Source organism: Aulonocara stuartgranti (genome assembly GCF_965226115.1).
Source record: "Aulonocara stuartgranti genome assembly, chromosome: 6".
NCBI classification, from domain to species: domain Eukaryota; kingdom Metazoa; phylum Chordata; class Actinopteri; order Cichliformes; family Cichlidae; genus Aulonocara; species Aulonocara stuartgranti.
Genome location: NC_138944.1, coordinates 24,169,736 through 24,197,104, shown reverse-complemented (window position 1 = coordinate 24,197,104; position 27,369 = coordinate 24,169,736). Strand labels below are relative to the sequence as shown.

The 27,369-nt window shown below is 42.7% G+C and overlaps 3 long non-coding RNA genes across 3 annotated transcripts; 1 reads left to right on the top strand and 2 right to left on the bottom strand.

Moving 5' to 3' along the window:
• Positions 1-4,509: 4,509 nt before the first annotated feature.
• Positions 4,510-4,937, bottom strand: LOC309709244. Its single transcript, XR_014277454.1, has 2 exons — positions 4,748-4,937; positions 4,510-4,565 (listed from the first exon to the last, which is right to left on the bottom strand). It is a non-coding gene; the product is annotated as an uncharacterized lncRNA (long non-coding RNA).
• Positions 4,938-14,333: 9,396 nt separating this feature from the next.
• LOC309707703 lies at positions 14,334-14,747 on the bottom strand. The gene is made up of 2 exons (XR_014277053.1): positions 14,572-14,747; positions 14,334-14,389 (listed from the first exon to the last, which is right to left on the bottom strand). It is a non-coding gene; the product is annotated as an uncharacterized lncRNA (long non-coding RNA).
• Positions 14,748-18,662: 3,915 nt separating this feature from the next.
• LOC309709018 lies at positions 18,663-19,404 on the top strand. Its single transcript, XR_014277396.1, has 2 exons — positions 18,663-18,874; positions 18,948-19,404. It is a non-coding gene; the product is annotated as an uncharacterized lncRNA (long non-coding RNA).
• Positions 19,405-27,369: the final 7,965 nt, after the last annotated feature.

The window sequence follows — 27,369 nt, the reverse complement described above, 5'->3', positions numbered from 1 at the left end:
ATGCTTCTTACGGAGCCACTCCTTTGTTGCCCGGGCGGTGTGTTTTGGATCATTGTCATGTTGGAAGACCCAGCCTCGTTTCATCTTCAAAGTTCTCACTGATGGAAGGAGGTTTTGGCTCAAAATCTCACGATACATGGCCCCATTCATTCTGTCCTTAACACGGATCAGTCGTCCTGTCCCCTTGGCAGAAAAACAGCCCCATAGCATGATGTTTCCACCCCCATGCTTCACAGTAGGTATGGTGTTCTTGGGATGCAACTCAGTATTCTTCTTCCTCCAAACACGACGAGTTGAGTTTATACCAAAAAGTTCTACTTTGGTTTCATCTGACCACATGACATTCTCCCAATCCTCTGCTGTATCATCCATGTGCTCTCTGGCAAACTTCAGATGTGCCTGGACATGCACTGGCTTCAGCAGCGGAACTCATCATCTGTATAAAAGACACCTGTCCACAGCCTCAAACAGTCAGACTCCAAACTCCGCCATGGCCAAGACCAAAGAGCTTTCGAAGGACACCAGGAAAAGTATTGTAGACCTGCACCAGACTGGGAAGAGTGAATCTACAATAGGCAAGCAGCTTGGTGTGAAAAAATCACCTGTAGGAGCAATCATCAGAAAATGGAAGACATACAAGACCACTGATAATCTCCCTCGATCTGGGGCTCCACGCAAGATTTCATCCCGTGGGGTCAAAATGATCATGAGAACGATGAGCAAAGATCCCAGAACCACACGGGGGGACCTGGTGAATGACCTGCAGAGAGCTGGGACCAAAGTAACAAAGGTCACCATCAGTAACACACTACAACGGCAGGGAATCAAATCCCGCAGTGCCAGACGTGTTCCGCTGCTGAAGCCAGTGCATGTCCAGGCACATCTGAAGTTTGCCAGAGAGCACATGGATGATACAGCAGAGGATTGGGAGAATGTCATGTGGTCAGATGAAACCAAAGTAGAACTTTTTGGTATAAACTCAACTCGTCGTGTTTGGAGGAAGAAGAATACTGAGTTGCATCCCAAGAACACCATACCTACTGTGAAGCATGGGGGTGGAAACATCATGCTATGGGGCTGTTTTTCTGCCAAGGGGACAGGACGACTGATCCGTGTTAAGGACAGAATGAATGGGGCCATGTATCGTGAGATTTTGAGCCAAAACCTCCTTCCATCAGTGAGAACTTTGAAGATGAAACGAGGCTGGGTCTTCCAACATGACAATGATCCAAAACACACCGCCCGGGCAACAAAGGAGTGGCTCCGTAAGAAGCATTTGAAAGTCCTGGAGTGGCCTAGCCAGTCTCCAGACCTCAACCCCATAGAAAATCTGTGGCGGGAGTTGAAAGTCCGTGTTGCTCGGCGACAGCCCCAAAACATCACTGCTCTCGAGAAGATCTGCATGGAGGACTGGGCCAAAATACCAGCTACTGTGTGTGCAAACCTGGTAAAGACCTATAGTAAACGTTTGACCTCTGTTATTGCCAACAAAGGTTATGTTACAAAGTATTGAGTTGTATTTTTGTTATTGACCAAATACTTATTTTCCACCCTGATTTATGAATAAATTCTTTACAAATCCTACCATGTGGATTCATGGATTTTTTTTTCACATTCTGTCTCTCACAGTTGAAGTGTACCTCTGGTGCAAATTACTGACCTCTGTCATCATTTTAGGTGGGGGAACTTGCACAATCGGTGGCTGACTAAATACTTTTTTGCCCCACTGTATATGTATATATATGTGTAAACTTTGTGTTTCTATTCTTTTTTTCAACTGATTAATTATTATATAACTCCTAAAATGTTACAGCCTTTTTAGGTTTTAGATGTGTCCTTGACCCATCACAGCTGATTTAAATGGCTAAATTACCTCCTCAACATTTCTCGAAGTTGCTGGGATTAATTTAAAAAAAATTAAACTATTGCATATGTTGCAGAGAAAATCATGTCTTACTGCAATTAACATCCTCATTATTCTGCTGTTGCTTTGTTTCAACAGCTGAGATGCATATGCAGAGAAAATACCTCACTCCATGAAGGCAAAAGACCCATCGTCACTGCCATAGGAGGTTCAGTTCTCCTTCACCAAAAATTCAGTTTTTCTTCACTGCTTCCACAGGGTGAAGTTCTAATATTATAGAACAAATACACAAGAAACAAACATGTGTCTCTCTTTACTTATCAAAAGTATATTAAGTATCACAATCAAGTTAAATAAATGTGCTCTTCTGTTTCAGACTGACTGAGCTGAAGCTGAAGGGACTGGATAACTGTAAGAAGAAGTGGGATAATATTGACAGCATCAATCGAGTGTTGTGCTGCAAAAAGACTGACATATCAGGTAATTAACATCATAGCATAATGGAGTCCTTGTACTGTATGAACAATAATATGTACTTAGCTGTTACTCTAAAATTATTCCTAGAATAAGCTGCTAGCATAATGACTAATGGCAGTATGTGTTCATTTGTTGTTGTTTTTTAATCTGATCTTGGAAGAATGTGAAGCCCTATTTTACATTAATGATAAGTGTTTAAAAATGTAAAGAATGTGTATCAACACATTTACAGAAAGGTCTTACCTTTTTTTATATTTGATATAACATTTAAGACATGAAGTCAGAAATTGAATTTGTTTCTTTTTCACAGAATATGTTCATGAACACTGGAAAGAGGATGCTTTCTTTGGCTACCAGTTTCTAAATGGTGTCAACCCCATGTTGATTCAGCTTTGTACAGCCCTGCCCAGTAACTTCCCTGTCACTGATGACCAGAGGTGTGGACTCGAGTCACATGACTTGGACTCGAGTCAGACTCGAGTCATTAATTTTATGACTTTAGACTTGACTTGAAAAAATGTTCTAAGACTTGTGACTTGACTTGGACTTTTACACCAATGACTTGGGACTTGAATTGGACTTGAACCGGTTTACTTGAAAAGACTTGATATTTTACCCCAAATATAAAATTTAACATGCATATTATATAGAGATTGAAAATGTGACGTCATTCACGGGTAGAACCGCAAAGGATTCTGGGAACTCGTGGCAAGCGGTACTAGCGCACGCAGGCTTTCAATTAAAATCAGTCACACAGCGATAAAAAGAAACACAAAAATGTCAAGAAGCTGTTGTATTATTAACTGCAATAGCCGGTCGCATGACAGCCACGGGAAGCCGACGAGTAAAGAGATCGGTTGTTATCGGATTACGTCGTTGAAGAGAAATTGTTCGAGCCATGTTTCCGAAGTAACAAAGACGCGACTGGATTGCAGCCATTCAAAGACCAAATATAACGTCCCAGAACCCTCCAGCTCACAGGTTAGTCTGCTCCAAGCATTTCCACAAAGGTCAGTCTGCTGTAGTAGTTAATACGTCATTTTTCTTAACATAATTGGTGATATAGGTTACAAGCAAGTCTGGCGCTGAACAGAAATTGTCGCGCTATGCTCCTTTGTTTATTGTGCATAAATAGTGAATTGTCCTGACACAATATTGCGTTTCGCTTCTGTTATTATGGTACATTGACAAAAACATATACTTTTATTCACAGGATAAAACAGGTTTTTTGTATCACTAATTGCCCAGTACGATTACAGCATACAGTATTATTGTCACTGCTACATTTCTGTAACGCGTACCAGAAATTATTTCCACTACTACCCATCCCACTACTACCCACTACTACTACTACCCATCCGTCGGTAAACTGTACCTGGGCTTGTTGCAGTGACCTGAAGTTACTAAACTTCATGATCGTATGCGCTCACTCCAAGAACCGTATGATTATAAATATGCATATAAATATGCTAAGATGAGATAGCTGACTTCATCTAACTAGCAAATGTTGTCCAGGCTACGTTGGTGATACAGTTTTTTTTTAATGTGTATGATATTTTTGTCATGCGATTTTAAAGCTGGTCCTACAACCGCATCCAAGAATAACATGCAGCTTATCTCAGAACTGTCGGTGAAAATTATTCTTGGAGCTAAGTTTAATTGAGCTGCATTTTAAAGAGGTGCAATTTCACAATTTGTGTATATTTTCTAAGTTCACTATTTTGTCATGTGTTGAGAAAAACACAGATTTTAAAATTACATGGTCTAATATTTACATTTAGCATATAACTGCAACATTATTTTTTCGTTTGTTTTTTTTTTTTAAAGACTCGAAAGGACTTGAAATTCAAAGTTTCAGACTTGTGACTTGACTCGGACTTTTACACCAGTGACTTGAGACTCGACTCTGACTTGCCTGACATTACTTGAGACTTGACTTGAGACTTGAGGATAAAGACTTGAGACTTACTTGAGACTTGCAAAACAATGACTTGGTCCCACCTCTGCTGATGACATGGTCTTTCCCCATGGCCAGTGCACCCTTGCAGATGAAATGAAGGTGACTGTCTCTTATGCAAAAGGAGAAAGAATTTTTTCTTGTATCAGTTTATTCTGCCCTCACTGCTACACTGGATACAGTTATGCAGATAGATAAACTCCTCGACAACTGACAGGTGTATCGTCCCTTTTATTGACGCTGCCTTCAATTATCAACAGAGTGAAACTACAAACAGAAGAAATAAGCAATATTCAGCCTATATATTCACACGATAATGCAAATCAGTTGGCTAAACTAGCTAACATTGGAAAGAAAGTAAATCTGAATACACTACACCTTTAACCATAAAAGTGCATAAATAATAGCCAATATAGTTGCATTAACTCTTGTTCAACTTAAATACTCACAAGCGATGCTTTCTGTAAAACAACGAAGAGGATGGATGCAGATGTTTATCTGAACAACATGCTGAGTCAGTCTTTTCTCAAAGTGTGCTGCATTACTAACTCTACAGCTAATAACAAACAAATCTTGGCATGAAAGAACTGTAGCGACTCTTGCTGGTGGGAAGAAGAACTACACCAGCACACTCCCCGTCTGACATCTATTGGATATCATCACCATCTTTAAGGATCAATGTCTCTATTAGTATTTCGCAGCAGGAGTACAGTCTCTGTCACTGGTCTTAAGAAGGTTTTAGATATTCCTCCAGAAGTGACCTTTACCTCAATCTTTCTGACATGTCCGTCTTGGCTAGGAAAGGTCTCAACAACCACCCCCATGGGCCAGTGGTTTCTTTTAGCTCGACTGTCCTTTAGAAGAACTAGATCTCCCTTTTGAAGGTTTTGACTCACAGATTGCCATTTTCTTCGCTCTTGGAGTGTCGGCAGGTACTGTGTTTTCCAACGGTGCCAGAAGACATTTGAAAGATGTTGCACTTGTCTCCATTGGCGTCCGAACATATCTTTATTGTCAAAGTGTCCGGGTGGTGTAGGTGGTAATCCAGTTTTCTGCGTAAGGAGGGTAGCAGGCGTAAGAAGAAGGGGGCAATCTGGATCTGATGAGACTGGTAGTAGCGGTCGAGAGTTTACAATAGCGGTTACCTCTGCTAGAAGGGTAACGAGAACCTCATGGGTCAACAGGCGAACTGAGTTGACAGTTAGCATAGAGTCCAGTATGCGCTTCACGATGCCGATCATGCGCTCCCAACTTCCTCCCATATGAGAACTATGAGGAGGGTTGAAGATCCATGTGCATTCATTCTTGGATAAAAAGTCATGAATTTCCTGGTTGCCGCAGTGTTTTGAAGTTATTCCGAGCTCCTTGCACGCTCCCAGAAAGTTGGTCCCACAGTCGGACCTCAGCTGCTTTACTGGTCCTCGGATAGAGATGAATCGTCTCAGAGCATTGATAAGACTAGACGACTCCATCGCCTCGATGACCTCAACATGAATGGCCCTGATGCCCAAGCAGGTGAAGATGACGGCCCAGCGTTTACTGCTAGCAAGGCCTCCTCTTGTTCTCCGAGAGCTTATTGTCCACGGTCCAAAGACGTCAACTCCGACGTAAGTGAACGGGGGGCAGACTGTCACACGATCGATGGGTAAGTCTGACATTTTTTGCGTTTCTGTGTTCCACCCGAGCTTGCGGCAAATTACACAGTGGTGGATGACTGAACTGATGCTCCGTTTCCCACCAACAATCCAGAAGCCAGCGGATCTCATGGCTCCCTCTGTGAAATGGCGCCCCTGGTGCTGCACCTGTTGGTGGTAGTGTCGGATTAGTAAAGTAGTTAAATGGTGGTTGCCTGGGATGATAATGGGGTGTGCTTCGTCGCTTTCCATGCTGGCTTGTGAAAGGCGACCACCAACCCTGAGACAGTCTGCATTGTCTTTGAAAGGAGAGAGTTTTCTGAGAAGGCTCTGTTTTGGAATGTCTTTTTGGGCTTGAAGACATGTGAAGATGTCAGGGTAAACCTCGTGTTGAAGACCACTCAGAACAACGCTCTTTGCCTTACTGTAATCTTCTGGACTAAGACTTTTGCAGATATGCCAGCCATGACACCCTTTTGGGGGAGTGCTATTCCTGTAACACCTTGCAATATGAATGAGCCTTGCTATTGCTCTCAACAGTGACCCCCAAGTAGAGAAAGACGCAAATCGTCTCGTTTCGAGGAAAGAAGCCACGACATTGGTTGAAAGTGATGTCACTGTTGGACGGATCTCAGGATCTGATTCAGGATTGACTAGTTCAAAGGTATGTTTAGTCACTTCAGGAGTTGCTCTCAGTAGGTAATCTGGTCCTTTGAGCCATGTGCTTGATGAGAGTGCACTAGCTGGGATTGATCTTGAAGCTATGTCGGCTGGGTTAAGCTCTGTTGGAACGTAGTTCCACTGCTCTGGGTTGGACGATTTTCGAATCCTCTGTACGCGATTGCATACATAGACGTAGAATCGTCTGGATTCATTCTGCAGGTATCGAAGTACCACTCTGCTGTCTGTGAAAAATCTTGTAGAATGGAAGGGAACATCAATTTCCTCTGTGATAATGTCAGCAATCTCGACAGCAAGAACAGCTGCACATAGCTCGAGCCTGGGGATTGTTATTTCTTGCTGCGGTGCGAGTTTTGCTTTGCCAAACATGAATCCCAGTTCATTGTTGCCTTCTGAGTCTGTTAGCTTGACATAGGCTACTGCAGCGATAGCTTTTGTAGACGCGTCACAGAATATACAGAGCTCCCTTTTTTCTGCACCATTGAAGGATATAGAGGTGTACATTCTCGGTATTCTGACTTCTTCGAGAAGTTTCAGGGACTCTTTCCATGCACTCCACTCTTGGAGCAACTTTTCTGGGAGTGGATCATCCCATTGACATATGTCTGTGGAAAGTTCTCTAAGGAGAGCTCTGCCTTTGATGCTGACCGGAGCTGCAAACCCGAGAGGGTCAAACAGACTGTTGACAACTGAAAGTACCCCTCTGCGGGTATAGGGCTTCTCAGCAGTGGACGCTTGAAACGTGAATTTGTCTGTTGCAATGTCCCAGCTTATTCCAAGGCTTCTTTGCATAGGTGGAATGTCAGCTCCTAAGTCGAGGTCTTTTAGACCTTTGGCTAGATCGTTTTTGTGGAATGCTTTCATTACGTCCACATCATTGGATGCAATCTTGTGTAGCCTCAGATTAGATGAAGCCATAGTGTCTTGAGCGTTTTGCATAACAACAATGGCATCAGTACTTGATTGGAAGGAGGCAAGACAATCATCTACGTAAAACTGTCGTTCCACCAGATGTTGTGTAGTGATGTCTTGCTTGTCTCGGTCCTCTGATGCCCTTCTGAGTCCGTAAGTTGCAACCGCGGGCGACGGGCTGTTGCCAAAGACATGTACAGTCATTCTGTATTCCACGATCGGTTGATCCATGTCATTGTTTTGGTGCCAGAGGAATCTCAAAAAGTTCCGGTGGTCCTCCCTGACCACGAAGCAATGGAACATTTGTTTGATATCGGCTGTGACTGCCACCTTTTCTTCACGGAGTCGCATCAACACACCCAACAAGCTATTGTTGAGGTTGGGCCCAGTAAGAAGAACATCGTTGAGGGATACTCCATTGTGTTATGCGCTTGAGTCGAAGACAATGCGTATTTGTTCCGGTTTGCGCGGGTGGTACACGCCGAAGAAGGGGAGGTACCAGCACTCTTCTTCTTTAGTGAGTGGTGGCGCTATCTCAGCGTGGCCATTGTCAAACAAAGTTTGCATAAAGTCTGTAAACTGACCTTTTACCTGAGGGCGTTTGTTCAGCATGTGGCGTACCGATGTAAGGCGTTGCATAGCCTGCCGCTTATTGTTCGGCAGCCGTGGCCTGGGTGAACGAAAAGGTAGTGGCGCGACCCAACTGTTAGCACTGTCCTGGTAGACTTCCTTATCCATTATCTGTAAAAAGGCCCTTTCCTCCTGTGAGTAGCCGAGGCTCTCGTCCAAACTTGTTTGTTTGAAAACTGTTTCTCCAATCGAAGAGTGCTTTCTTCGCATTGGGGTGTTGACCTTGTTGTAGCCTTGCGAGTTGAAACTTTCCTTTACCTGAATGGCATTTTTGCATGGAAGGAAGTGACTTGGACGACCATTGTCTAAGATGTTCGTTTTGAAAATGTTAGCACGCACGGGTTTGTGAGCTCCACCCAGGCAAACGTTGCCAATGATCACCCATCCAAGAGCTAGTTTCTGTGCAAATGGCGCATTTGGAGGTCCATTGCGCTGGTCGAGAACTTTGTGTGCTTGAATAACGTCCCTTCCAATGAGCAGCAGGATCTGAGCACTCTGGTCGAGAGCCGGGATTTCGGTTGCGATTTCCTGAAGGTCGGTGTGGTTTCGAGCAGCTTCAGCTGTGGGAATCTCACTGCGATTGTCGGGTAGCATATCACACTCGATAAGTGTCTGGAGCTCAAGACGTGACGTGCAATCTGCCGATTCCACAATGAAGTTAAAAGCTCTCCTCCATGTCACTTTCTCCAATCCAGCACAGGTTCTCAATTTATATGGAAATGAGTTTCTTGTGATGCCAAATGTGTCAAAAACCGATGATTTTGCGAGTGATCTGTTGCTTTGGTCGTCTAGGATGGCATAGGGCTTAAGTTTCTTTTCAGGTGAGTTCTTTGGGTAAATGAACACAAGGCAGATCTTGGCACATGAGTGACTTTCAAATTCACTTCCACATACTTGTGTGCATGTCGAGATAGCTGTGGGCCGTGCTGCATTGCGCTCCCCGCCGTCAACTGTTACCGGCTCTGCAATAGTAGCTGTCGCAGTAGTCGTTGATGCCAGTCCCGGATGAAGAGCTGTAATGTGTAATTTTGAATCACATTCTGTACAATGTATTTCTGACTTACATGTCTTTGCCTGGTGGTTTGTAGAAGCACAGCATCTGAAGCATATCATGTTTTTCTTGAGATAGGCCTTTCGCTCCTCCAGTGGCATTTCCCTGAATGCTCTGCATTTTTTGAGAGCATGAGGTCTTTTGTGGATAGGACATTCCTTATTTGGGTCCTCAATGTTTGTAGGAGTTGATTTCGGCTCCGTACTGACAACTTCGGTTCTGATGACTGAGATAGGTTCTCTTTTAGCGTGTTTTTCGTAAAGTTTATTCGTCTTTGAAAGGGCAGGAGGAGGCGGCACAGACTGCCTAAAGCTGGGGTCGTTGCGCATTTTTGCTTCTCTACTGATGAAGGCCACAAATGCAGAGAATGGTGGAAATGACACGCAATGGTCCTCTTTGTATTTAGAACCATAGTTCATCCATTTTTCTTGCATAGCATAGGGGAGTTTTTCCACCACTGGATTAATGCCTCTCGCTGTATCGAGGTAGAGTAGACCTGGAATGTAACCTTCACTCTTTGCGGCATCTATTTCTAGGAGCAGGTCCTGTAGTTCTCTCAACAGTTGTGGATCTTTGTATGAGATTTTTGGGAAACGGTCCAATCTGTCGAGCAGTGCGTTCTCTATAGCTTCGGGGGAGCCGTAGCACTCATTTAATCTTTCCCACACCTTAGCAAGTCCTTCAGAGGGATTGTTAATATGCACAGCTCTTAAACGATATGCATATTGCACTGATTCTGTGCCAAGCCATTTAATCAGCAAATCCAGTTCCTCACTGGCCGTTAGGTTTAAGTCACAAATTGCATTCTCAAACGAAGATTTCCATCCCCAGTAATCTCCTGCCTTGTCACTGAACCTTCGGAGGCCACTGGTGAGTAAGTCGCGTCTTGCCAGAAACCTGGCTATGTCAGAAATGTTTCCTTGTTGCATGCTCACCTTATGTTCAAATCTCGGTGAAGTACCTGGTGACATTTTCTGCATTAATTTCGGAGACTGGGAAACGTTTTCTCCTTTGTCAGTACTCAGAGGTTGAAGGACATATTCCTTTAAGGTGTCCGACCTGGTTGGCTCTTGTTTTGGCGTGAGGAATGTGACATTTGGTGCAGGCATTGAATTATACTCGGTATGGCCAATTGGGCTTGTGCTGTCTTTGATGATGAGCTGGTCTTTCACATAGTTAAAGGTGCGTTCCAAAGTGTCAACCCTTTGAGGTACACTCACGTGTTCAAATTCAAATTCAAATTCAAATTTTATTTGTCACGTACACAGTCATACACAGTACGATATGTAGTGAAATGCTTGGACAACTGCTCGTGACCTAAAGAAAACAAAAAAGGAAAGGCTATGAATAAGATATATAAAAAATATGAAAAATTAAAAAGGGTAAATTTAACTAGGAAGGAATAAAATATAAATTAAGGTTAAAAATGAAATAACTGTACAACACAAATTAGAATGAAGGGTAAATTTAACTGGGAAGAATAAGATAAAATATATAAATTAAAGTTGAAAATAAAATAACTGTACAACAAAATACACAATACACAATATAGAACTATATAAGAATGTATGAAGAAATCTAAATATAAATAAATATATACACAATAACAGCAGCTGTACAATTATTAACTGGAAATGAAGAATATAGTGACCAGTGTTGTGCAAAAACAAAGTCCAGAAAGTCCAGTGTGTGTGTAAGAACCATATGTGTGGGTCAGTACTGTGTGGTGGTGTGATTGAGAGACCGTATCGCCTGCGGGAAGAAGCTCCTCCTCAGTCTCTCTGTGTTGGTCTTCAGGGAGCGGAATCGCTTTCCTGACCTCAAAAGAGAGAACAGTCTGTTGTTGGGATGGCTGAGGTCCTTCACGATCTTCCTGGCCTTGGTCCAGCACCGCCTGCTGTAGATTGAGTGCAGGTCAGGGAGCTCGGAGCGGATGGTGCGCTCAGCTGACCGCACAACCCTCTGTCCTGCATGGTGCTGTTCCCGAACCAGGTTAAGATGTTTCCCGCCAGGATGCTCTCTATGGTGCACGAGTAAAAGTTCCTGAGCACCTTGGAGGGCAGTTGGAAGTCTCTCAAGCGTCTGAGGTGGTAGAGACGCTGTCGGGCCTTTTTCACCACGGTGTTGATGTGACAGGACCATGACAGGTCCTGCGTGATGTGAACTCCGAGGTATTTGAAGCTGTCCACTCTCTCCACTGGGCACTCGTTGATGACGGGGGTCTGGTAGTTCCTCTCCTGCTTAGTGCTGAAGTCCACTATCAGCTCCTTTGTCTTACTGACGTTTAGAAGGAGGTTGTTCCTCTGGCACCAGTTCTCCAGATTCCTAATCTCCTTCACGTAGGCCGTCTCGTTGTTATCAGAGATCAGGCCCACCACGACGGTGTCGTCAGCAAACTTGATGATGGTGGTGGAGGTGGTAGTGGCCACACAGTCATATGTGTACAAAGAGTACAGCAGGGGGCTCAGAACACACCCCTGGGGGGCTCCAGTGCTGAGAGTGGTGGAGGCTGAGACATGTCCGCCCATCCTTACTGCCTGTGGTCTGCCAGTTAGGAAGTTGGAGATCCACTGACACATAGATGAGCTGAGTCCCAGATGCTCCAGCTTGGTGGTGAGTGTGGAGGGAATTATGGTATTAAATGCAGAGCTGTAGTCTATGAAGAGCATTTTAACATAATTCCCCCTTCTAGTGTCCAAGTGAGTGAGTGATGTGTGGAGGAGATGAGAGATGGCATCGTCTGTGGAACGATTTGGACGGTAAGCGAACTGTAGTGGGTCCAGTGTGTCTGGTAGTGAAGAAATGATGAAGTCTCTGACCAGGCGTTCAAAGCACTTCATCACTACTGAGGTGAGGGCTACAGGGCGATAGTCATTGAGAGAAGCAGGGTGGGGTTTCTTCGGGACAGGAACAATGATGGACTCTTTGAAGCATGTGGAGATCACCGACTGAGATAGAGAGATGTTGAATATCTCAGTGAACACAGGAGCTAGCTGGTATGCGCAGTCTCTTAGGATACGACCTGGGATGCCGTCTGGTCCTGCTGCTTTCCTGGTGTTCACTCTCTTGAAGGCTCTCCTTACTTCATGCTCGGAGATGACGAGCACGTTTCCGGTGCTGGCAGTATCTTCCTGTCTGCAGCCGTTAGCGCCGCTAACACTAGCATTGTTGGAGACCTTAGCTGCAGCCTCGAAGCGAGCATAGAAAGTGTTCAGCTCGTCTGCCAAAGTCACGGCCGCGTTCGTCATACCGGTTGTTGGTGCTTTATAGTCCGTTATTGTCCTTAGTCCCCGCCACAGGCTCCTAGAGTCACTCTGTTGGAGTTGTGACTCTAGTTTCCTCCCGTAGCGCTGCTTTGCCTCTTTCACCGCCCTCCGCACGTTATATGACGCGGCTTTGTACGGGTCCATGTCCCCCGTCATGAGTCCCATGTTGTAGGCAGCGGTGCGGGATCTCAGAGTGTCGCGGATGGTTTTATCCACCCACGGCTTCTGGTTGGGAAACGTTGTGATAGTCTTTGTCTCCACGGTATCATCCGCTAGTTTCCCGATGAATCCCACAACCGCTTCCGTAAACACGTTGACGTCATCGTCGGAGCTGTTTCTGAACATGCCCCAGTCTGCGTCATCGAGTGCGTCCTGTAACGCGGCCACCGATTGATCCGTCCAGCGCGCGACCTTCCTCTGAACCGGAACTTCCTGTTTCAGCCTTTGTTTGTATTTTGGCATGAGGAAGATGGCGGCGTGATCAGATTTGCCAAACGGGGGGCGGGATTGTGCCTTGTAGCCGTCCTTGACCGTAGTGTAGCAGTGGTCCAGTGTCCTTTCACCCCTGGTGGGGCAGGTGATGTGTTGATAAAAGTTCGGCGCTGCGCGTTTGAGGTTGGCGCTATTAAAGTCCCCCGTCACAATAAGCGCAGCGTCCCGGTGTTGTGTCTGGTGCTGTGTGAGTGCCTCATGCAGCTCGCATAAGGCGGTGACCGTGTCCGCTTGTGGTGGAATATAAACGGCACTTACAATGACCGATGTAAATTCCCGAGGTAGATAAAAAGGACGACACATGATGGACAGTAGTTCCAGATTTGGTGTGCAGGAGCGTGTGAGAGGAACAACGTTCGCACTGTTGCACCAGTTGTTGTTCACCATTAAACACACGCCGCCTCCCCTTGACTTCCCCGAGTCCCGTGTCCTGTCCATGCGGTGAACCGAGAAGAACTCGGCCGGCTGGATGGCGTGGTCCGGCACCGCTGGGTTCAGCCATGTCTCGGTGAAGCAGAGGAGATTGCAGTCCCGAATGTCTCTCTGGAACTTTATCCTGGCCCTGAGGTCGTCAAGCTTGTTCTCCAGTGACTGGACGTTGGCGAGCAGGATGCTAGGCAGAGGTGTGCGGTGTGCACGAGCTCTCAGCCTGTTCCTGACGCCGGCTCGCTTCCCCCTAGGCCGCCGCCGCTTCCCTTTGTTCTCCCTCGAGATCTCACTCGGCCAGCTCGGATCCGGAGTTAAAAACTTCGAATTGTGAGTACATTGTATACCAATAGAAACAAGAGTGTCACTGTCATACCTAATGTACCCAATGGTGATGATTTTGCCGATTTAGAAACGCTGAAAACTAACTTAAAAAACAAAGACAAAGAAAAAGTGGTCGGAGCAGTCGTGACGGCAGCCGACCTCACCGGCGCCATCTTCTTCTTCAAGATCTGTTCTTCTTCAAGATCATTGACTGCTGTTTCAAAAACTATTGCTTCGGCGTGTGCCGCTTCCGCGTCACGTTCTTGTTGGAGGGCTTGTAATGTGGCCTCTAGACGTGTTTCCTCTACTTTAAGCTCTGCTTTCTTAACTTGCATTTCGATTTCCTTTTTAGCGTATTCAGCTCTTTTGCGTGCTGCTTCAGCTTTGGCTCGAGCGTTTAGGGCGGCCATACTGGCAGATGACCTACTTGTACCTTTTGACCCATATGATTTCTCTGAACGGACAGATGATGCTTTATCTTGTCTTGCTTCAGACATGGTTGATGTAGCTGAGTTGACGTAACATCCAAAGGTTGTCTTGTAGAAGGACGCTTTTTCACTATTCTGCCCTCACTGCTACACTGGATACAGTTATGCAGATAGATAAACTCCTCGACAACTGACAGGTGTATCGTCCCTTTTATTGACGCTGCCTTCAATTATCAACAGAGTGAAACTACAAACAGAAGAAATAAGCAATATTCAGCCTATATATTCACACGATAATGCAAATCAGTTGGCTAAACTAGCTAACATTGGAAAGAAAGTAAATCTGAATACAGTACACCTTTAACCATAAAAGTGCATAAATAATAGCCAATATAGTTGCATTAACTCTTGTTCAACTTAAATACTCACAAGCGATGCTTTCTGTAAAACAACGAAGAGGACGGATGCAGATGTTTATCTGAACAACATGCTGAGTCAGTCTTTTCTCAAAGTGTGCTGCATTACTAACTCTACAGCTAATAACAAACAAATCTTGGCATGAAAGAACTGTAGCGACTCTTGCTGGTGGGAAGAAGAACTACACCAGCACACAGTTAGATCTTTTCAATAAATTCACTTTTACATGAGCAGATATTATATTCAGATTTCTACAATATCCTGAACTTTCAAACAGAAAGGGAACATATTCCTGTGTGACTACAAGCGTCTGGATGGAGTAAAAGCAAACACCATCAACGGGAAGAAGCAGTACTTGGTGGTGGCTCCTCTCGTCCTGCTCCACAAAGATCCTGATGATAAGCTAATGCCTCTGTACAAGGTAACTGACGTTTGCTATACCATTCATTTCAATGGTGTGGAAAGCATTTGTCCATAACGGATGGCATATTAATACCACCTATGAATTTCTTCACTATATAAAAAAGTGTACAAACAATATATTAAATGATCGTCTTGCTAATGTCGTTTCCTCTTCCCCTCAGCTTCTCAAACCTCACACACGCTACTCACCGCATGTCAACCTCTTAGCTCGAAGTCGTCTCATATCTGAGACTGGCAGTTTCACTCAGGTAAGCAGTAAAAACATTAACATTTTATGCGATGACCAGCACACTAAAGAATTGTTTCATTTTCAGTGTTATGTACAACATTTGTCTCTAACCGTGAGCTGCCCGTTCTCTAGTTTGTAGTATTGGGTGGAGAGGGCATGTTTACCATCCTGCAGAGGTCAGTGTCCTCAATGACCTACAGCTCCCTCTGTATGCCAGATGACATTGCTGAACGTGGCCTGGAGGCTGTGCCAAACTTCTACTACAGGGATGATGGACTAAAGATTTGGGATATCATCCACAGGTATCATTGTGTTATTACTACTGGTGGTGGTGGCGTACTATTACTGGGTTGGGCAGACGTTTGCCTTCATTACTGCCTTAGTTATTTCTGGCATAGATTCAACAAGGTGCTGGAAACATTCTTCAGAGATTTTGATTCATGCTAACATGATAGCATCACACAGTTCCTGCCTGTCATGCATGCATGATCCAAAGCTCCCATTTCACTACATCCCAAAGATGCTCTATTGAGATCTGGTGACTCTGGAAGCCATCTATGTACACTGGACTTGCTGTTACTTTCAAACCAGTTTGCAATTTATTTTGAGCTTTGAGGTGCATTATCCTAATGGAAGCAGCCATGGATACACTGTGGTTATAATGGGATGGACATATTCAGCAACAATACTCAAACAGCTGGGACTAAGCTGCTCAAAATGTGCCAATAAAATGTCCCGCGCAACATTTCAAATACCAAACAAGAGCACTCAGACGGTGTAACTAACCCTGAAGAGCAACGGCTGTACTAAAACTTTTTATGATGTTTCATTATGACATGCTGACCTCAGCCTGTTTTTATTATGATATGATGACATCAGCGTGCTAACAATCAGGGTCACTGATTTCACATTTGGTGTGATCTTGACCTGATTTTCACCAAAATTAAAGCAGCTCAAGCTGTTATACGTATCTACCATTACACAAAATTTGAACACAAGACCTTGAAAACTGGATGCTAGATTCCTTAAAAACATGCAAACAAACGAACACAGTTACATAATCCCTGCGTTTGAAGGAGAATATCATTGCTAGGCTAAAGTCTTGAATTCTTGCGTTTTTCATATGATTCAGTTCATTTTGCTTCAAAACCCTTTTCTTAGGATCATGATTTTCAATAGTCTTTTAAACTACATTTTTAATCCTAAAATTCTCATTTCCTTTTGCTTAACTCACTGCAAAATTAAGTTCTTTCTATAATTGATTATCTAAAGCTTTATTTTTATTCAGCAGAACTGACATGGTGCAAGTCAGCAGTTCACAGAGAACCCCTGCTTATTATACAGCTCCACCCTGACATGGAAAAAAAAGAAAAAGATCAGACATGACTGTGTGGCTCATAAAAGCGGAAACATCACAGATGGATTTGGTATATTCACGGTCCGAGGTTGAACTGTTCTGCCCTGAGCATCACCAGCACGCATGTACTGGAAATAGGTTACATTTTTGAGGCGTCTATGCAGAGCCCAAACTAGGCTATGCTAAAAACAATACCTTAAAGACATTAAATTCATTCTGCTTCACCTGGGACGCAGCACAGGAGTATTTGCAGTTGTACCTCAACCCAGTATCACGGAAAAGGATGTAATAGACCCACTGGGCTATCATGTGGATGTCACGCTTTGCCTCTCCAGACGTGATATGGATACGCATGCTTAACTTACCTAAGGAGCTTGGAAAGAAAGCAAATTGACTTCTTTAAATTTCTTAAAGGCATTTCACCTCTGGTTCTTCAGTTCTAAAACAAACTTTAATTCGTACCTGTGTCTCTCCATCGTTTGGCTTTTGACTTGATGAAGCTTCTCGGATATAAGGTGAAAACTACTTCAAGAAACATCAACCATAAGCTCCTTAGACTACCATGACCTGGATGACTGAGAACTTACAGACATGCTTAAGTTGCAATACCTTGCAGTAACAGAAGACGGCAATAATTTATTTAAAGCCAACATGAAAACAGTCATGGGCAAACCTTTAAGGAAACATTACTAATACATTTATATGTAAATACATATCAACCATCTAGCTTAATCTTACCTGGCATAGAAGGACCCTTGAAAGTACTTCATTCTTTAGAATAGCCCTTTGTAGAATAGCCCACACCTTGGTAAGTAGTGACTTGTTGGCTTTAAATAAATGATCGCCCCCTGCTGGTACTGCAACTTAAGCACGCAGGTGAAGAAGCAAAGTGTGACATCCACACGATTGACCAGCTGTTTCCACAACTCAGGTCAAATATTTTATATTTGAGTTATTTATTCAGTCATTTGGGTTTTGGTTCATCTTTTGTTAGTAACATGATTAGATGACATCTGAGTTCTGTTCATAGTATGCAACCTAATGATAACTGATATGAACCACTGATATTAAATCATGCATCCTGAAACATCATCTGTACAGTAACTTAACATGAATACATTCTCATCAGTGAGTTTATCTTTGTCTCAGTCTTAAACAATTTTAACCAAAATTATCATCACAGTAAATGAAGCAGACATTAACATGAATTGGAGGGAGACTTTCTTTCAGCTGCTCCTTTTAGGATCTCTCCAGAGCGGTTGATCTGCCTCCATCTCACACTATCCCTATCATCCTCTTCTGTCACACCAGCTCTATTGTTTTTGCTAAATAAGATTCTAAAATTGCTCTGTTCACTTGCGTGTTGTGATATGTGCAGCATTAACCCAAACTCTGAACCTGAAGTACCACTTTGGGGGGAAGGAAATCATCTTCATTCTAACAGAAGAGTATTTGCAATTTGCAACTGTGCTGAAGTTTCAACAGTCTGTGGTTCTGTTCATACAGAGATTCTCTCCCTTCCTCTGCCTGTTTGTAGGATGCAACATTTTGCCCTGCCTTATCTCCTCTGGAAAGCTGGCGCTGATTGAGGTTGACAAAAAAAGCCTGCCCCACTGTTCCCTGAAAATTTGTGGTTTCCCTGTAAGGGTAAAGTGAAGTCCCTGCAGGGAGACATCCAGAACTTTCCAGTGTAGCACAGTGATAACCTTGTTCATATTACAGACAAGCAAGCGGGTTTGTGTACTTGAACTTTGCTTTTATGGTGTTTTGTGTTGTTTATTTAGCAAACTTGTTTTCTATTCTGGAGCACCAAATAACAATAAAACAAGATATAAATGAACAGAAAAGACTCATTTCAGATAATAATCATTATCATAGCAAGTAAAGTAGGGACGAAGAGCCAGTGGCAGATAATGATACAAGGCCCTTTTGTAAGCATGTACATGTAATGACATCGATTCATACTTCAGAAATGGAAATTGCCATGCCTTTTAGCGAGTAGGAAAACAAAGAACTTTTGTCAAAGGATAAGGTTGTGTGACATTCATTATTTATTTATTTAGTCACTCAAAATAACAAACTGAATAAAATCGAACCTCATAAATGGCTAGTCAGGGAGGTCACGCTGTCATGGTCTACGGTGGGTGGCTGGAGTTTCCATTAGGCTCCTGAACTGACCTGGGATCCGCCCCTGGGCAGGGCCAACTCCAGCTCCTGCACACCTGGAGCCTATTGCAGGCTATCAAGCCAGAGGGATTTAAACCACACATCGATGTTCACTCACTGCCAGTTCGTCATCAACCCATGTTGGTAACAGGTCTTGTGTTTCAAATTCTCGCTGTGATTTATCTTACTAACAAAGACTCTTTTGTGCTACAGTTGCTGTACCCACCCTGGCTCACTCCACCTCCGGACTCGGGATACCTAGTGATCATTTTGGAAATCCCTCTGTGCCTCACCTGCCTGCCCTCCTGCCATCACACTCCATCTGGAGCCCCGGATCTCAGGTCAGCCTTTCCACGCCACTCAGCCTCCCCTGGATCTTCATCATCCCCCTCTCAAACACTCCAGGTCCCTAACTGCAAGTAAGAATTGCTGCTCTTATACTGGCCACTTCTGAGCTGCCTTCACTACCTGCCTAACTCCTATATCCTCTCCCCTCAGTGTGACTGTTCCCCACTCAGCTCCGTTCCACTTCTCAGGCCTCGTTCCCTCGCCCTAGCCACGTTCCCCTGGGCACGCCACACCAAGGCTCCACGTCTCGTCATTTTCTGTCTTTGCCACGTTTCCCTTTTTTTCCCCCTTGCACTTAACCGTAATAAACTGTTAAATCATCTACTGTCTCCGCTCTGGGTTTCTGCACCTGAGTCCTATTCAGTACCGGCCATCCGTCGCCGTGACACACGCTGACCTACAAATTTAGTCAGATTTAGACGTGACCGCTAACATGATACGACACATGCATTATTTGTTTCGTGCAGACCAGTTCAGATTTACTGAAGGGAAATAATATGTTTATAAAGCATTCATGGCTTAATTCGATTTTTTTTCACTTAAACTTTTCTTTTTCACACCATCATCTGAACTTCTGAATTAATATTCAGTCAGGCAGCAAAAAATAATCTATGTGCAATATTTTGGACAAGTCTAGATGTTTGCTATTTAATGAGATTCAACTACATCTGTCGCTTTGATGGAGCTTATTGAGTTTTGTATGGATTTTAACATTCTTCAATAGATAATCTTATTGAAAATAGTCTACTGGTGTTAGAAAACCTAATTATGCATTTCAGTTTAATTGAGACTCAGCTTACATGCATGACTGTCCAGCAAAGAAGGTTTATAGTTTCCAAGTCTCGAAAAGAAATGCTATATGTTAGGTAACATTTAATGTCAGTTAGGTCTGCAATTCATGTTGAATACTCCTTTAAATGGAGTTGAGTGGGCCCATGGAAATTTTTCAAATCATGATTCAAATATAAGTCAGCCAAATGAGCCTCTGTCAGCCTGTGTGCAATACTGCCTTTTGAATTTTTCAAAACCCTCAATGCCAAAAATTCTACAGGTTTATTAAAGTGTAATTCTGAAGTGAGTTTCTAGCTGTAGTTTCTAACAGAAATTCATGACTCAAGAGTAAAAAAATAAATAAAAATCAAAGAATGTTATTTAAGTCATGCGTTGGTAGAAGCAAAGCAGTCAATGTTTAGGCGAAGTTATTAAAATCACAAGACTCTGGCAGAGTGAGCCTGGGCACATGGCATCGGAAATGCATGAGAACTGTGAGAAACAAAGTTACGAACACGAAGTGTAACAGAGCAGTACAGAGAGGAGAATGGTGAGTGAAACTAAATAGGATGGGTCACAAAAACATTAAACACGAGAAGCACGGGACAATTGGTGAGTATTTCAAAACAAAGTGGAAATAATGACTGAAAACCTTAAATAGTGTGGGATGCTGGTCCAGTGGTTAGCACTGCTGACATTTATGTTCAGCTAAGTGGTTGATTCTAACCACTGTCCAACCTCCTGCTCAAGAGCAGGTTGAGTAGGTCATCCATTCATTGGAAGGTTGGTGGTTTGATGCCTTGCTTGTACAGTCTGCATGCCAAAATATTCTTGAGCAAGATACTGAACCCCACGTTGTTCTCTGATGCATTCATTGACTTCTGAATGTGTTCAAATGTTAGATAAAAGACCACTTCGTCATAGAAAAACAGTGCTTATATGAATGGGCGAATGAGGCATGCTGTATAACGGGCTTTATATAAGAACCAGTCCATTTACTACTTAATTTGGCCACACTGTAGGTGGGAATGGTTGTCTGTCTCTCTCTGTTAGCCTTATGATGGACTGCCAGCCTATCCATGGTGTACCCCACCTTTCACCTTATGACAGTTGAGATAAGCTCCAACCCCCCACCCCCAAACCTGAATTAGACAAGTGGTTAAAATTCAAAACAAAACCTCAAACAGCAGACTAGAATGTAACGCTCAGTCTCTCATATAATAACAGGTTATTTTGTTGTTGTTGTTGATTCTCATAAAACCAAAGTTGATAGGAATGTTTGTCAGCTACATCGAGGAAATAGAGCAAACTGCTCTCTGAAGAGGTGGTGGGACATGGGTAGAAACATCAATCCCTGGCTCCTCCAGCCTGCATGTCAAGTATCCTTGTGCAAGGTGCTAACCCCAAGTTGCTCTCCGATGCGTCCATTGGAGTGTGAATGCAGTTAGAAAAAGCACTAGGTAGAAACATCTTACATCTTTTTTAAATGAAGCCTCTGGAGAAATCACTGATGCCATTGGCCTATATGTCCATAACAACATTTTTACACTGGGACAGGAAAGGAAACTAGGGAACAGGTGGTTCATCACCAGCTTGGCTAAATATGGTGTGACAACTGCAATACATCGACCAAAGCAGACCAAAAATCATTTAGTCTAGGTGAGATTATTTCCATTTGATGCTTCATCCTATCACTGGTTATTTTGTCTGTTTAGAACTTAGTGGTAATTTAGTCATGAGACTCTGACTTTTTCAGAGCTGTTGCAAACACTGTTCATGGCCAGGATGGAGCCACCTTAGCTTTCGTTTTTACATTTTTGCTTCCTCTAGTGGGAGCATGAGCTACACTCATATGGACTGCACAGGGTTTAGAACGTAAAACTGTACTACTATTATTATTATGCGAACATTTCCTAGACACACAGCATATAACTTGGTTTTAGAAGAATAAAGAAAATGAGATGGAAGAAAATCTTACTTCTGATGCAGGGTTGCCAGTTAACTTCATTTCTCTCCTCATTTACAAGGACAGCTTGTATCAGAAATTCTTAGTGCTCACAGAGTTGAGCTGAGCTAAGTTCAACACGCTGCTCTAGAGGTACTGCTTTACATTCACAGGAAAAAAAAAAAGTTTGGAAAGTCTCTAAGAGCAATAAACAACCTTCTTTAATAAGTCAAGGGGGGGGGGGATTCCCACAAAATAACAGTGTTTTTAAATAAGCGTAATATTATTGTGCGAATGTTTAGGGGGATTGTTTATCAGGCTTCTGCATGTTTTTATTTATTCCTCATGTATTTCATATGCTGCATTGTTACAGCAGCGGGGAGCATCTCCAACAGGAGAAGGGTAAGTTATAATGTATTGCATTTTCATTACATAGGTACTTCTGAAGGATGTCAGTGCAATAACAAGCACAGAAAGAACAAAACAATAACAACACTGTGCCTGTATAAGCTGTGGCATACTGGTCTAAAGCCTGATTTGGATTTTTCACAAATCTGTAGCTTGTAAGTGATAAAGTAAGAAGAATGAAATCCGCCATGATCACTATGAGGTGAAATAAAACCTTTTTTTATTAAATTGTGTGTGTGTGTGTGTGTGTGTGTGTGTGTGTGTGTGTGTGTGTGTGTGTGTGTGTGTGTGTCGGGGAGAGGGGGGGGCATAAACAGGCATAAACATATACAAATGCACTTAGAAGGGAGCGTGGAAAACCTAACAGCTTGTAGAGGGTCGTCTGATTGTTGGGGTTTCTCTGTATTACTGCAAGGTCTTTACCTTTCAATATAACCTGTCTTCAGCTGACTGTTTTTGTTTTTTGGCAATATTTAAATTAAATTAAATTGAATTGGATGCAATGATAGAATTTATAAATATTATACATCTTTTTTTAATGAGAAGAAGCATCAGAATATCTTCTTAAGCTCAGTTCAGAGGGTGACATAATTTAACCGAAATTATAGCCATTTCATCGGACACATAAAGGCAATTTGCGCCCCTAATGGAAAAAAAAGCTTTTTCATGAAAAAGCATTTATCAGCATTTTATCTGAGGCAGTCCATCTTGACAAGTGTTGTGAATCATTAGTTCTACATATTGATTTATCAAATGAGATTGGATAAGTCACCGTGAAGTTTTCTGGAGCAGTCTCAGAATGAGATATTGGCCCACCTCCCTGACCAATCTTACACCATCCACCCATTTTCTTCCACTTATCCAATTCATGATCACAAAGACAGGCTAGAGCTTATCTCAGCTAGCATAGCATGGGGGGGGGGTGGGGGGGGGGTGGGGGTTACCCTGGACGGGTTGCCAGTCTATTGCACAGCATTCGCACCTATGAGCAATTTACTAATTTACCACTCACCAAATACCAATTAACCTAACCCCACTATTTGGGTGTCTTTGGACCTGGAGACAACCCATGCAGACATGGGGAGAACATAGATATTCCACACAGAAAGATCTTCTTGCTGTGAGGCTGACCAGTGTCAATCTTGGATCAGTAAAATCAAATGCTGAATGCTGAGTATTGGCTGTTAATTTTTAAAGAGATACTCAAACCTAAGATGGCCCATTTTAACTGATGGCCCAGTTTACCAAGTTGACCCCACAGTGAGAAATTATTTGTTCTTCTTTACTTCCCACAATATCTGTCTGTCTGTCTGTCTGTCTATCCTTGCTGCTGTTTTCATTACACTTTTGATATAATGTGACAGGGTGTGGTCTGCGCTGCCACCAGCTCTGCCACCAGCTCTGCCACCATTTGGCCCAGCTCCTTCCCTGTCCTTGGTCCTTAGAGCGGACCGGTCCACATTTTTATACTTTTCAGCATACTTTATTCTTAAGTGCTCTTGTTGTTACAAATACTTGCCTGTAGCTTCCCAACTGCCAGCCACACACCAACAACAACGACAGCACAGGTTTTTATGGTGGCGAGACGTGATTGTAGATGCTGTGCAGGTGAGTCCATCTCCCCTGCAGCGGCACCACAGACCACGCCTCGCCACACGCCACAAAACAGTTCTATAGCCTGTATCAGCAAAGCTGGGCAACTACCACATTTGGAAGTGAGATGTCCCTTTAATTATGGAGTTGTTTAACCAACTGAATTCTTAGAGGAAACACAAATATTCCCTCATATTAAATTTTATTATGTATCTCTTCATTCATGACATTCAAAATATTACTTCAGCACTGATAGATCCCAGTGACAGGTTTCCAAAGAAGAACCACAACACAGCCTCAGAGGGTTTTTCACTTTCATTCAGTCAGAGGTGTCCTTCTCTTATTGTGTGCTTCATCGTGTCATGTGAGAAAAGAGGAAAAGAGACAAACTATGCCTGGCTTTAAACAGTTTCTAGCGTGCGCGCACACACACACACACACACACACACACACACACACACACACACACACACACACACACACACACAGAGGGACCTACATGTGTCTGGGTTGGCTATTTCCACTTCCCTGTGGATCTCTTACTGTCTTGATGTTTTATCTCAATAAAAGGCTTGTTTGCTTGCCCCCTTGGCCCCCAAATAAGCAGCCAAGAAGTGAAATGAAGATCTTTAGATATCTCATAACACTTCAGTGATCTGAAAGATGAACTGATCTAATATCGAAATCGCAGGCTTTATCTGAGCAAACAAAAGTTTGAATCATTCGCTGTTTTCTGCTGTGTGGTGGTGTGTGTGAGTTATGGAGACTGAAGGAGATTATCCACCATAGCCATTCCTCTAAAGGGCATCAGACTATTTTTTTGTTGTCTACCAGAGCGAGCACACAATCAAAGCTTTATCGACTCTGTAGTTGTGAAAATTTCAAGGTGGCTTCAGTTACTGCTGCTATTGAAATAATGAAATATGAAAACGCAAGCGGGCGGAGGTGGAAAAAAATTCCACTGCCTGCTTATTGTGATTAAACTTCTCTAAGGCTACTTACCACAAAGAACACTTAAAAGCTTATATCAAAGCAGATCGACCCACTTTACTTCATGGTAAGAATTAACTAGGTGCAGCATGAAGTGTAAGTGTGTGGTTTCTCACAGTTCTGTGACACAGTTATTTACAATGGTATTTGCATTAATGCCTGTAACTATGTACGAGGTTTGGTCTTCAGTTTTATCTGAAACCTGCCAGCCTTCACACACAGCTATAATGAAGCTTTGTGGCTGTATCATAAAAAAGAGAACATATCCCTCAGTGTCTGTGGGGATTTGAAGTAATACATCAGAGAACATGTCCTTCTGCTTCCTTTTAGCCATCTGCTAACTAACTAGTTGCTTCATCAAAGTAAGAAACTCTGTTCTCCCTTTCATCTAAAATTTATTTTGTCTGATGCATTTTTTTAAACATCCGATTTCTTAAAAACAACAACAACAACACCACCACAGTATTAGATTGAATCAGATTGGTTATCCTTTAATCTTTTAATTTACATTTTGTTGTATATGAATCTTGAAAGACTTTTTTTCTGATGGATAAATATTAAAAAGTTTCCTTTTTTCATGTCTTACAAAAGTAATTCCAAAGGTAAATAGAAAAGCCAAATAAAGTAAAGCTTGCAAGAAAGTAAACAAACTGATTCCAGACAGAAGTTTGTGACCTGCAGTAGTAATTGGATGCTAGTGTGAAGGTGGTGTGATCTTCATATTTTTATCATTTTTCCAGAATAGTTTGAAATTCTGGGACATCGTTATTTTAAAAGTACCACATTGAGCTTTTACACTAAGCAAACACAGGTTTGTTTATTCCTGAGAAAAGCCAATCATAACACTCGTATTTCAAACGTCCTTTGTTTGTATATTGTTATATTTCTTCCTATTTTCCTTTTGGCTGCTCTCTTTAGAGGTCGCCATCATCTACTTGCATCTCATCCTATCGCTAGCATCCTCTTCTGTCACACAAACTCTCTCCATCTCCTCCTTCACTTACATCCATGAACCTTCCCTGAGGTCCGTCCTCTTTCCCTTTTGTTCGACAGCTCCATATTCAACATCCTTTCTCCAATACTTTAAAACGACTAGCTCCAGCCTGCACATGTCCAAATCATCTCTAACTTTGTCTCCAAACTCCTCAACCTGAGCTGTCCCTTCGATGTATTCACATCTGTTTCTTCTGCTCACTTCCAATGAAAATCTGTCATCTGTCAACCTGTCCATCACCATTGCAAACAAGTAGGGCTGAGAGAACATCCCTGATGTAATTACGCCCCACCTTGAACCCGTCGGCCACTCTTACCACTGTTTAACAATCACAATAAAAGTATTTAAAACTTCCTTAGATGTTTCAAATTTGTGAAATGTGCACTTTGAGTTGTTACACTCTCTCGTTCTCTTTTATTTCACTGGAGTATTGACATTTTTATAGCATGACCTGCTGTTGATAGAGCTGTAACTGAACTGTGTGGCTGCATATATTACAATATCAACAACACCGGGGTCATGGCCTGTATATGAAAGAGAGCCACCTTGATGCTGCCCTCTAGTTTTAAATCCTTTTAAAGCCTGAATTATAAATATCAGTATGTTGGTCTTTTGATGCCCAAACTGATAATAGTTGTATGAGAGAGAGTGAAGTGCTAAGCTTAATTAGCAAGCCACAGACAGTATGGAGCCCCACAAAAAGTATATACTTATACAAAATGCAGTTATTAATTACTGAATAGTGGTAAGTGACATACTAGTGAAATACAAAAGTGTCACTAAACACAAGTGGGGCACAGACTCACTGGACAGGCTGTTAACACAGTTTTGCACAGTTAGTCACATCAGCTGCGTTAGAAATTCTCTAAAAAAAACACAAGATATCGAGCTCAGTGACTCAAATTCATAGATACTTTTTCATCCATCAGTAAGGACCTGCATGACCTCTGCTTATGTGCTTCTAAATTAAGATAAAACTAAACTCTTAGAAACATAATGTCTGGCCAGATACTTAATCTGGATGACAGTACCCTGGTCTCCAGTAACACTGTGAGGAATCTTGGCATTGTTTTCACCAGGATATGTCCTTCAGTGTGCATATCAAGCAAATATGTAGAAGTGCTTGCTGGACTCCTGTAATAGTACATATCTGCTTGTTTACTTGTGGTTCCTAAGGTATTTAAAAGTAGAATAGGAGGCAGAGCCTTCAGCTTTCAGGCCTCTCTTTTGTGGAACCAGCTCCCAGTTTGGATTTGGTAGACAGACATCCTCTCTACTTTTAAGATTATTTTAAATCTTAAAAGTAGTTTAGTTTAAAATGTTACATTTTGACAAAGCATATACTTGGACTCTGAATCCAGGGTCACCTGTCTGCTCTCGGCTGCTTTTTTTCATTCACCATACACACATCTGCATTAATTATTGGTTATTATTAATCTAAAGTTTTCTTACACACCATGTCTTTTGTCCAAATTCCTTTCCTTCATACCCAACAGCAGATGGCTGACTCTCCCTGGTTCTGCTGGAGGTTTCTTCTTCTAAAAGGCAGTTCGCTCTTCCCACTGTCAAATGCTTGCTCACGGGGA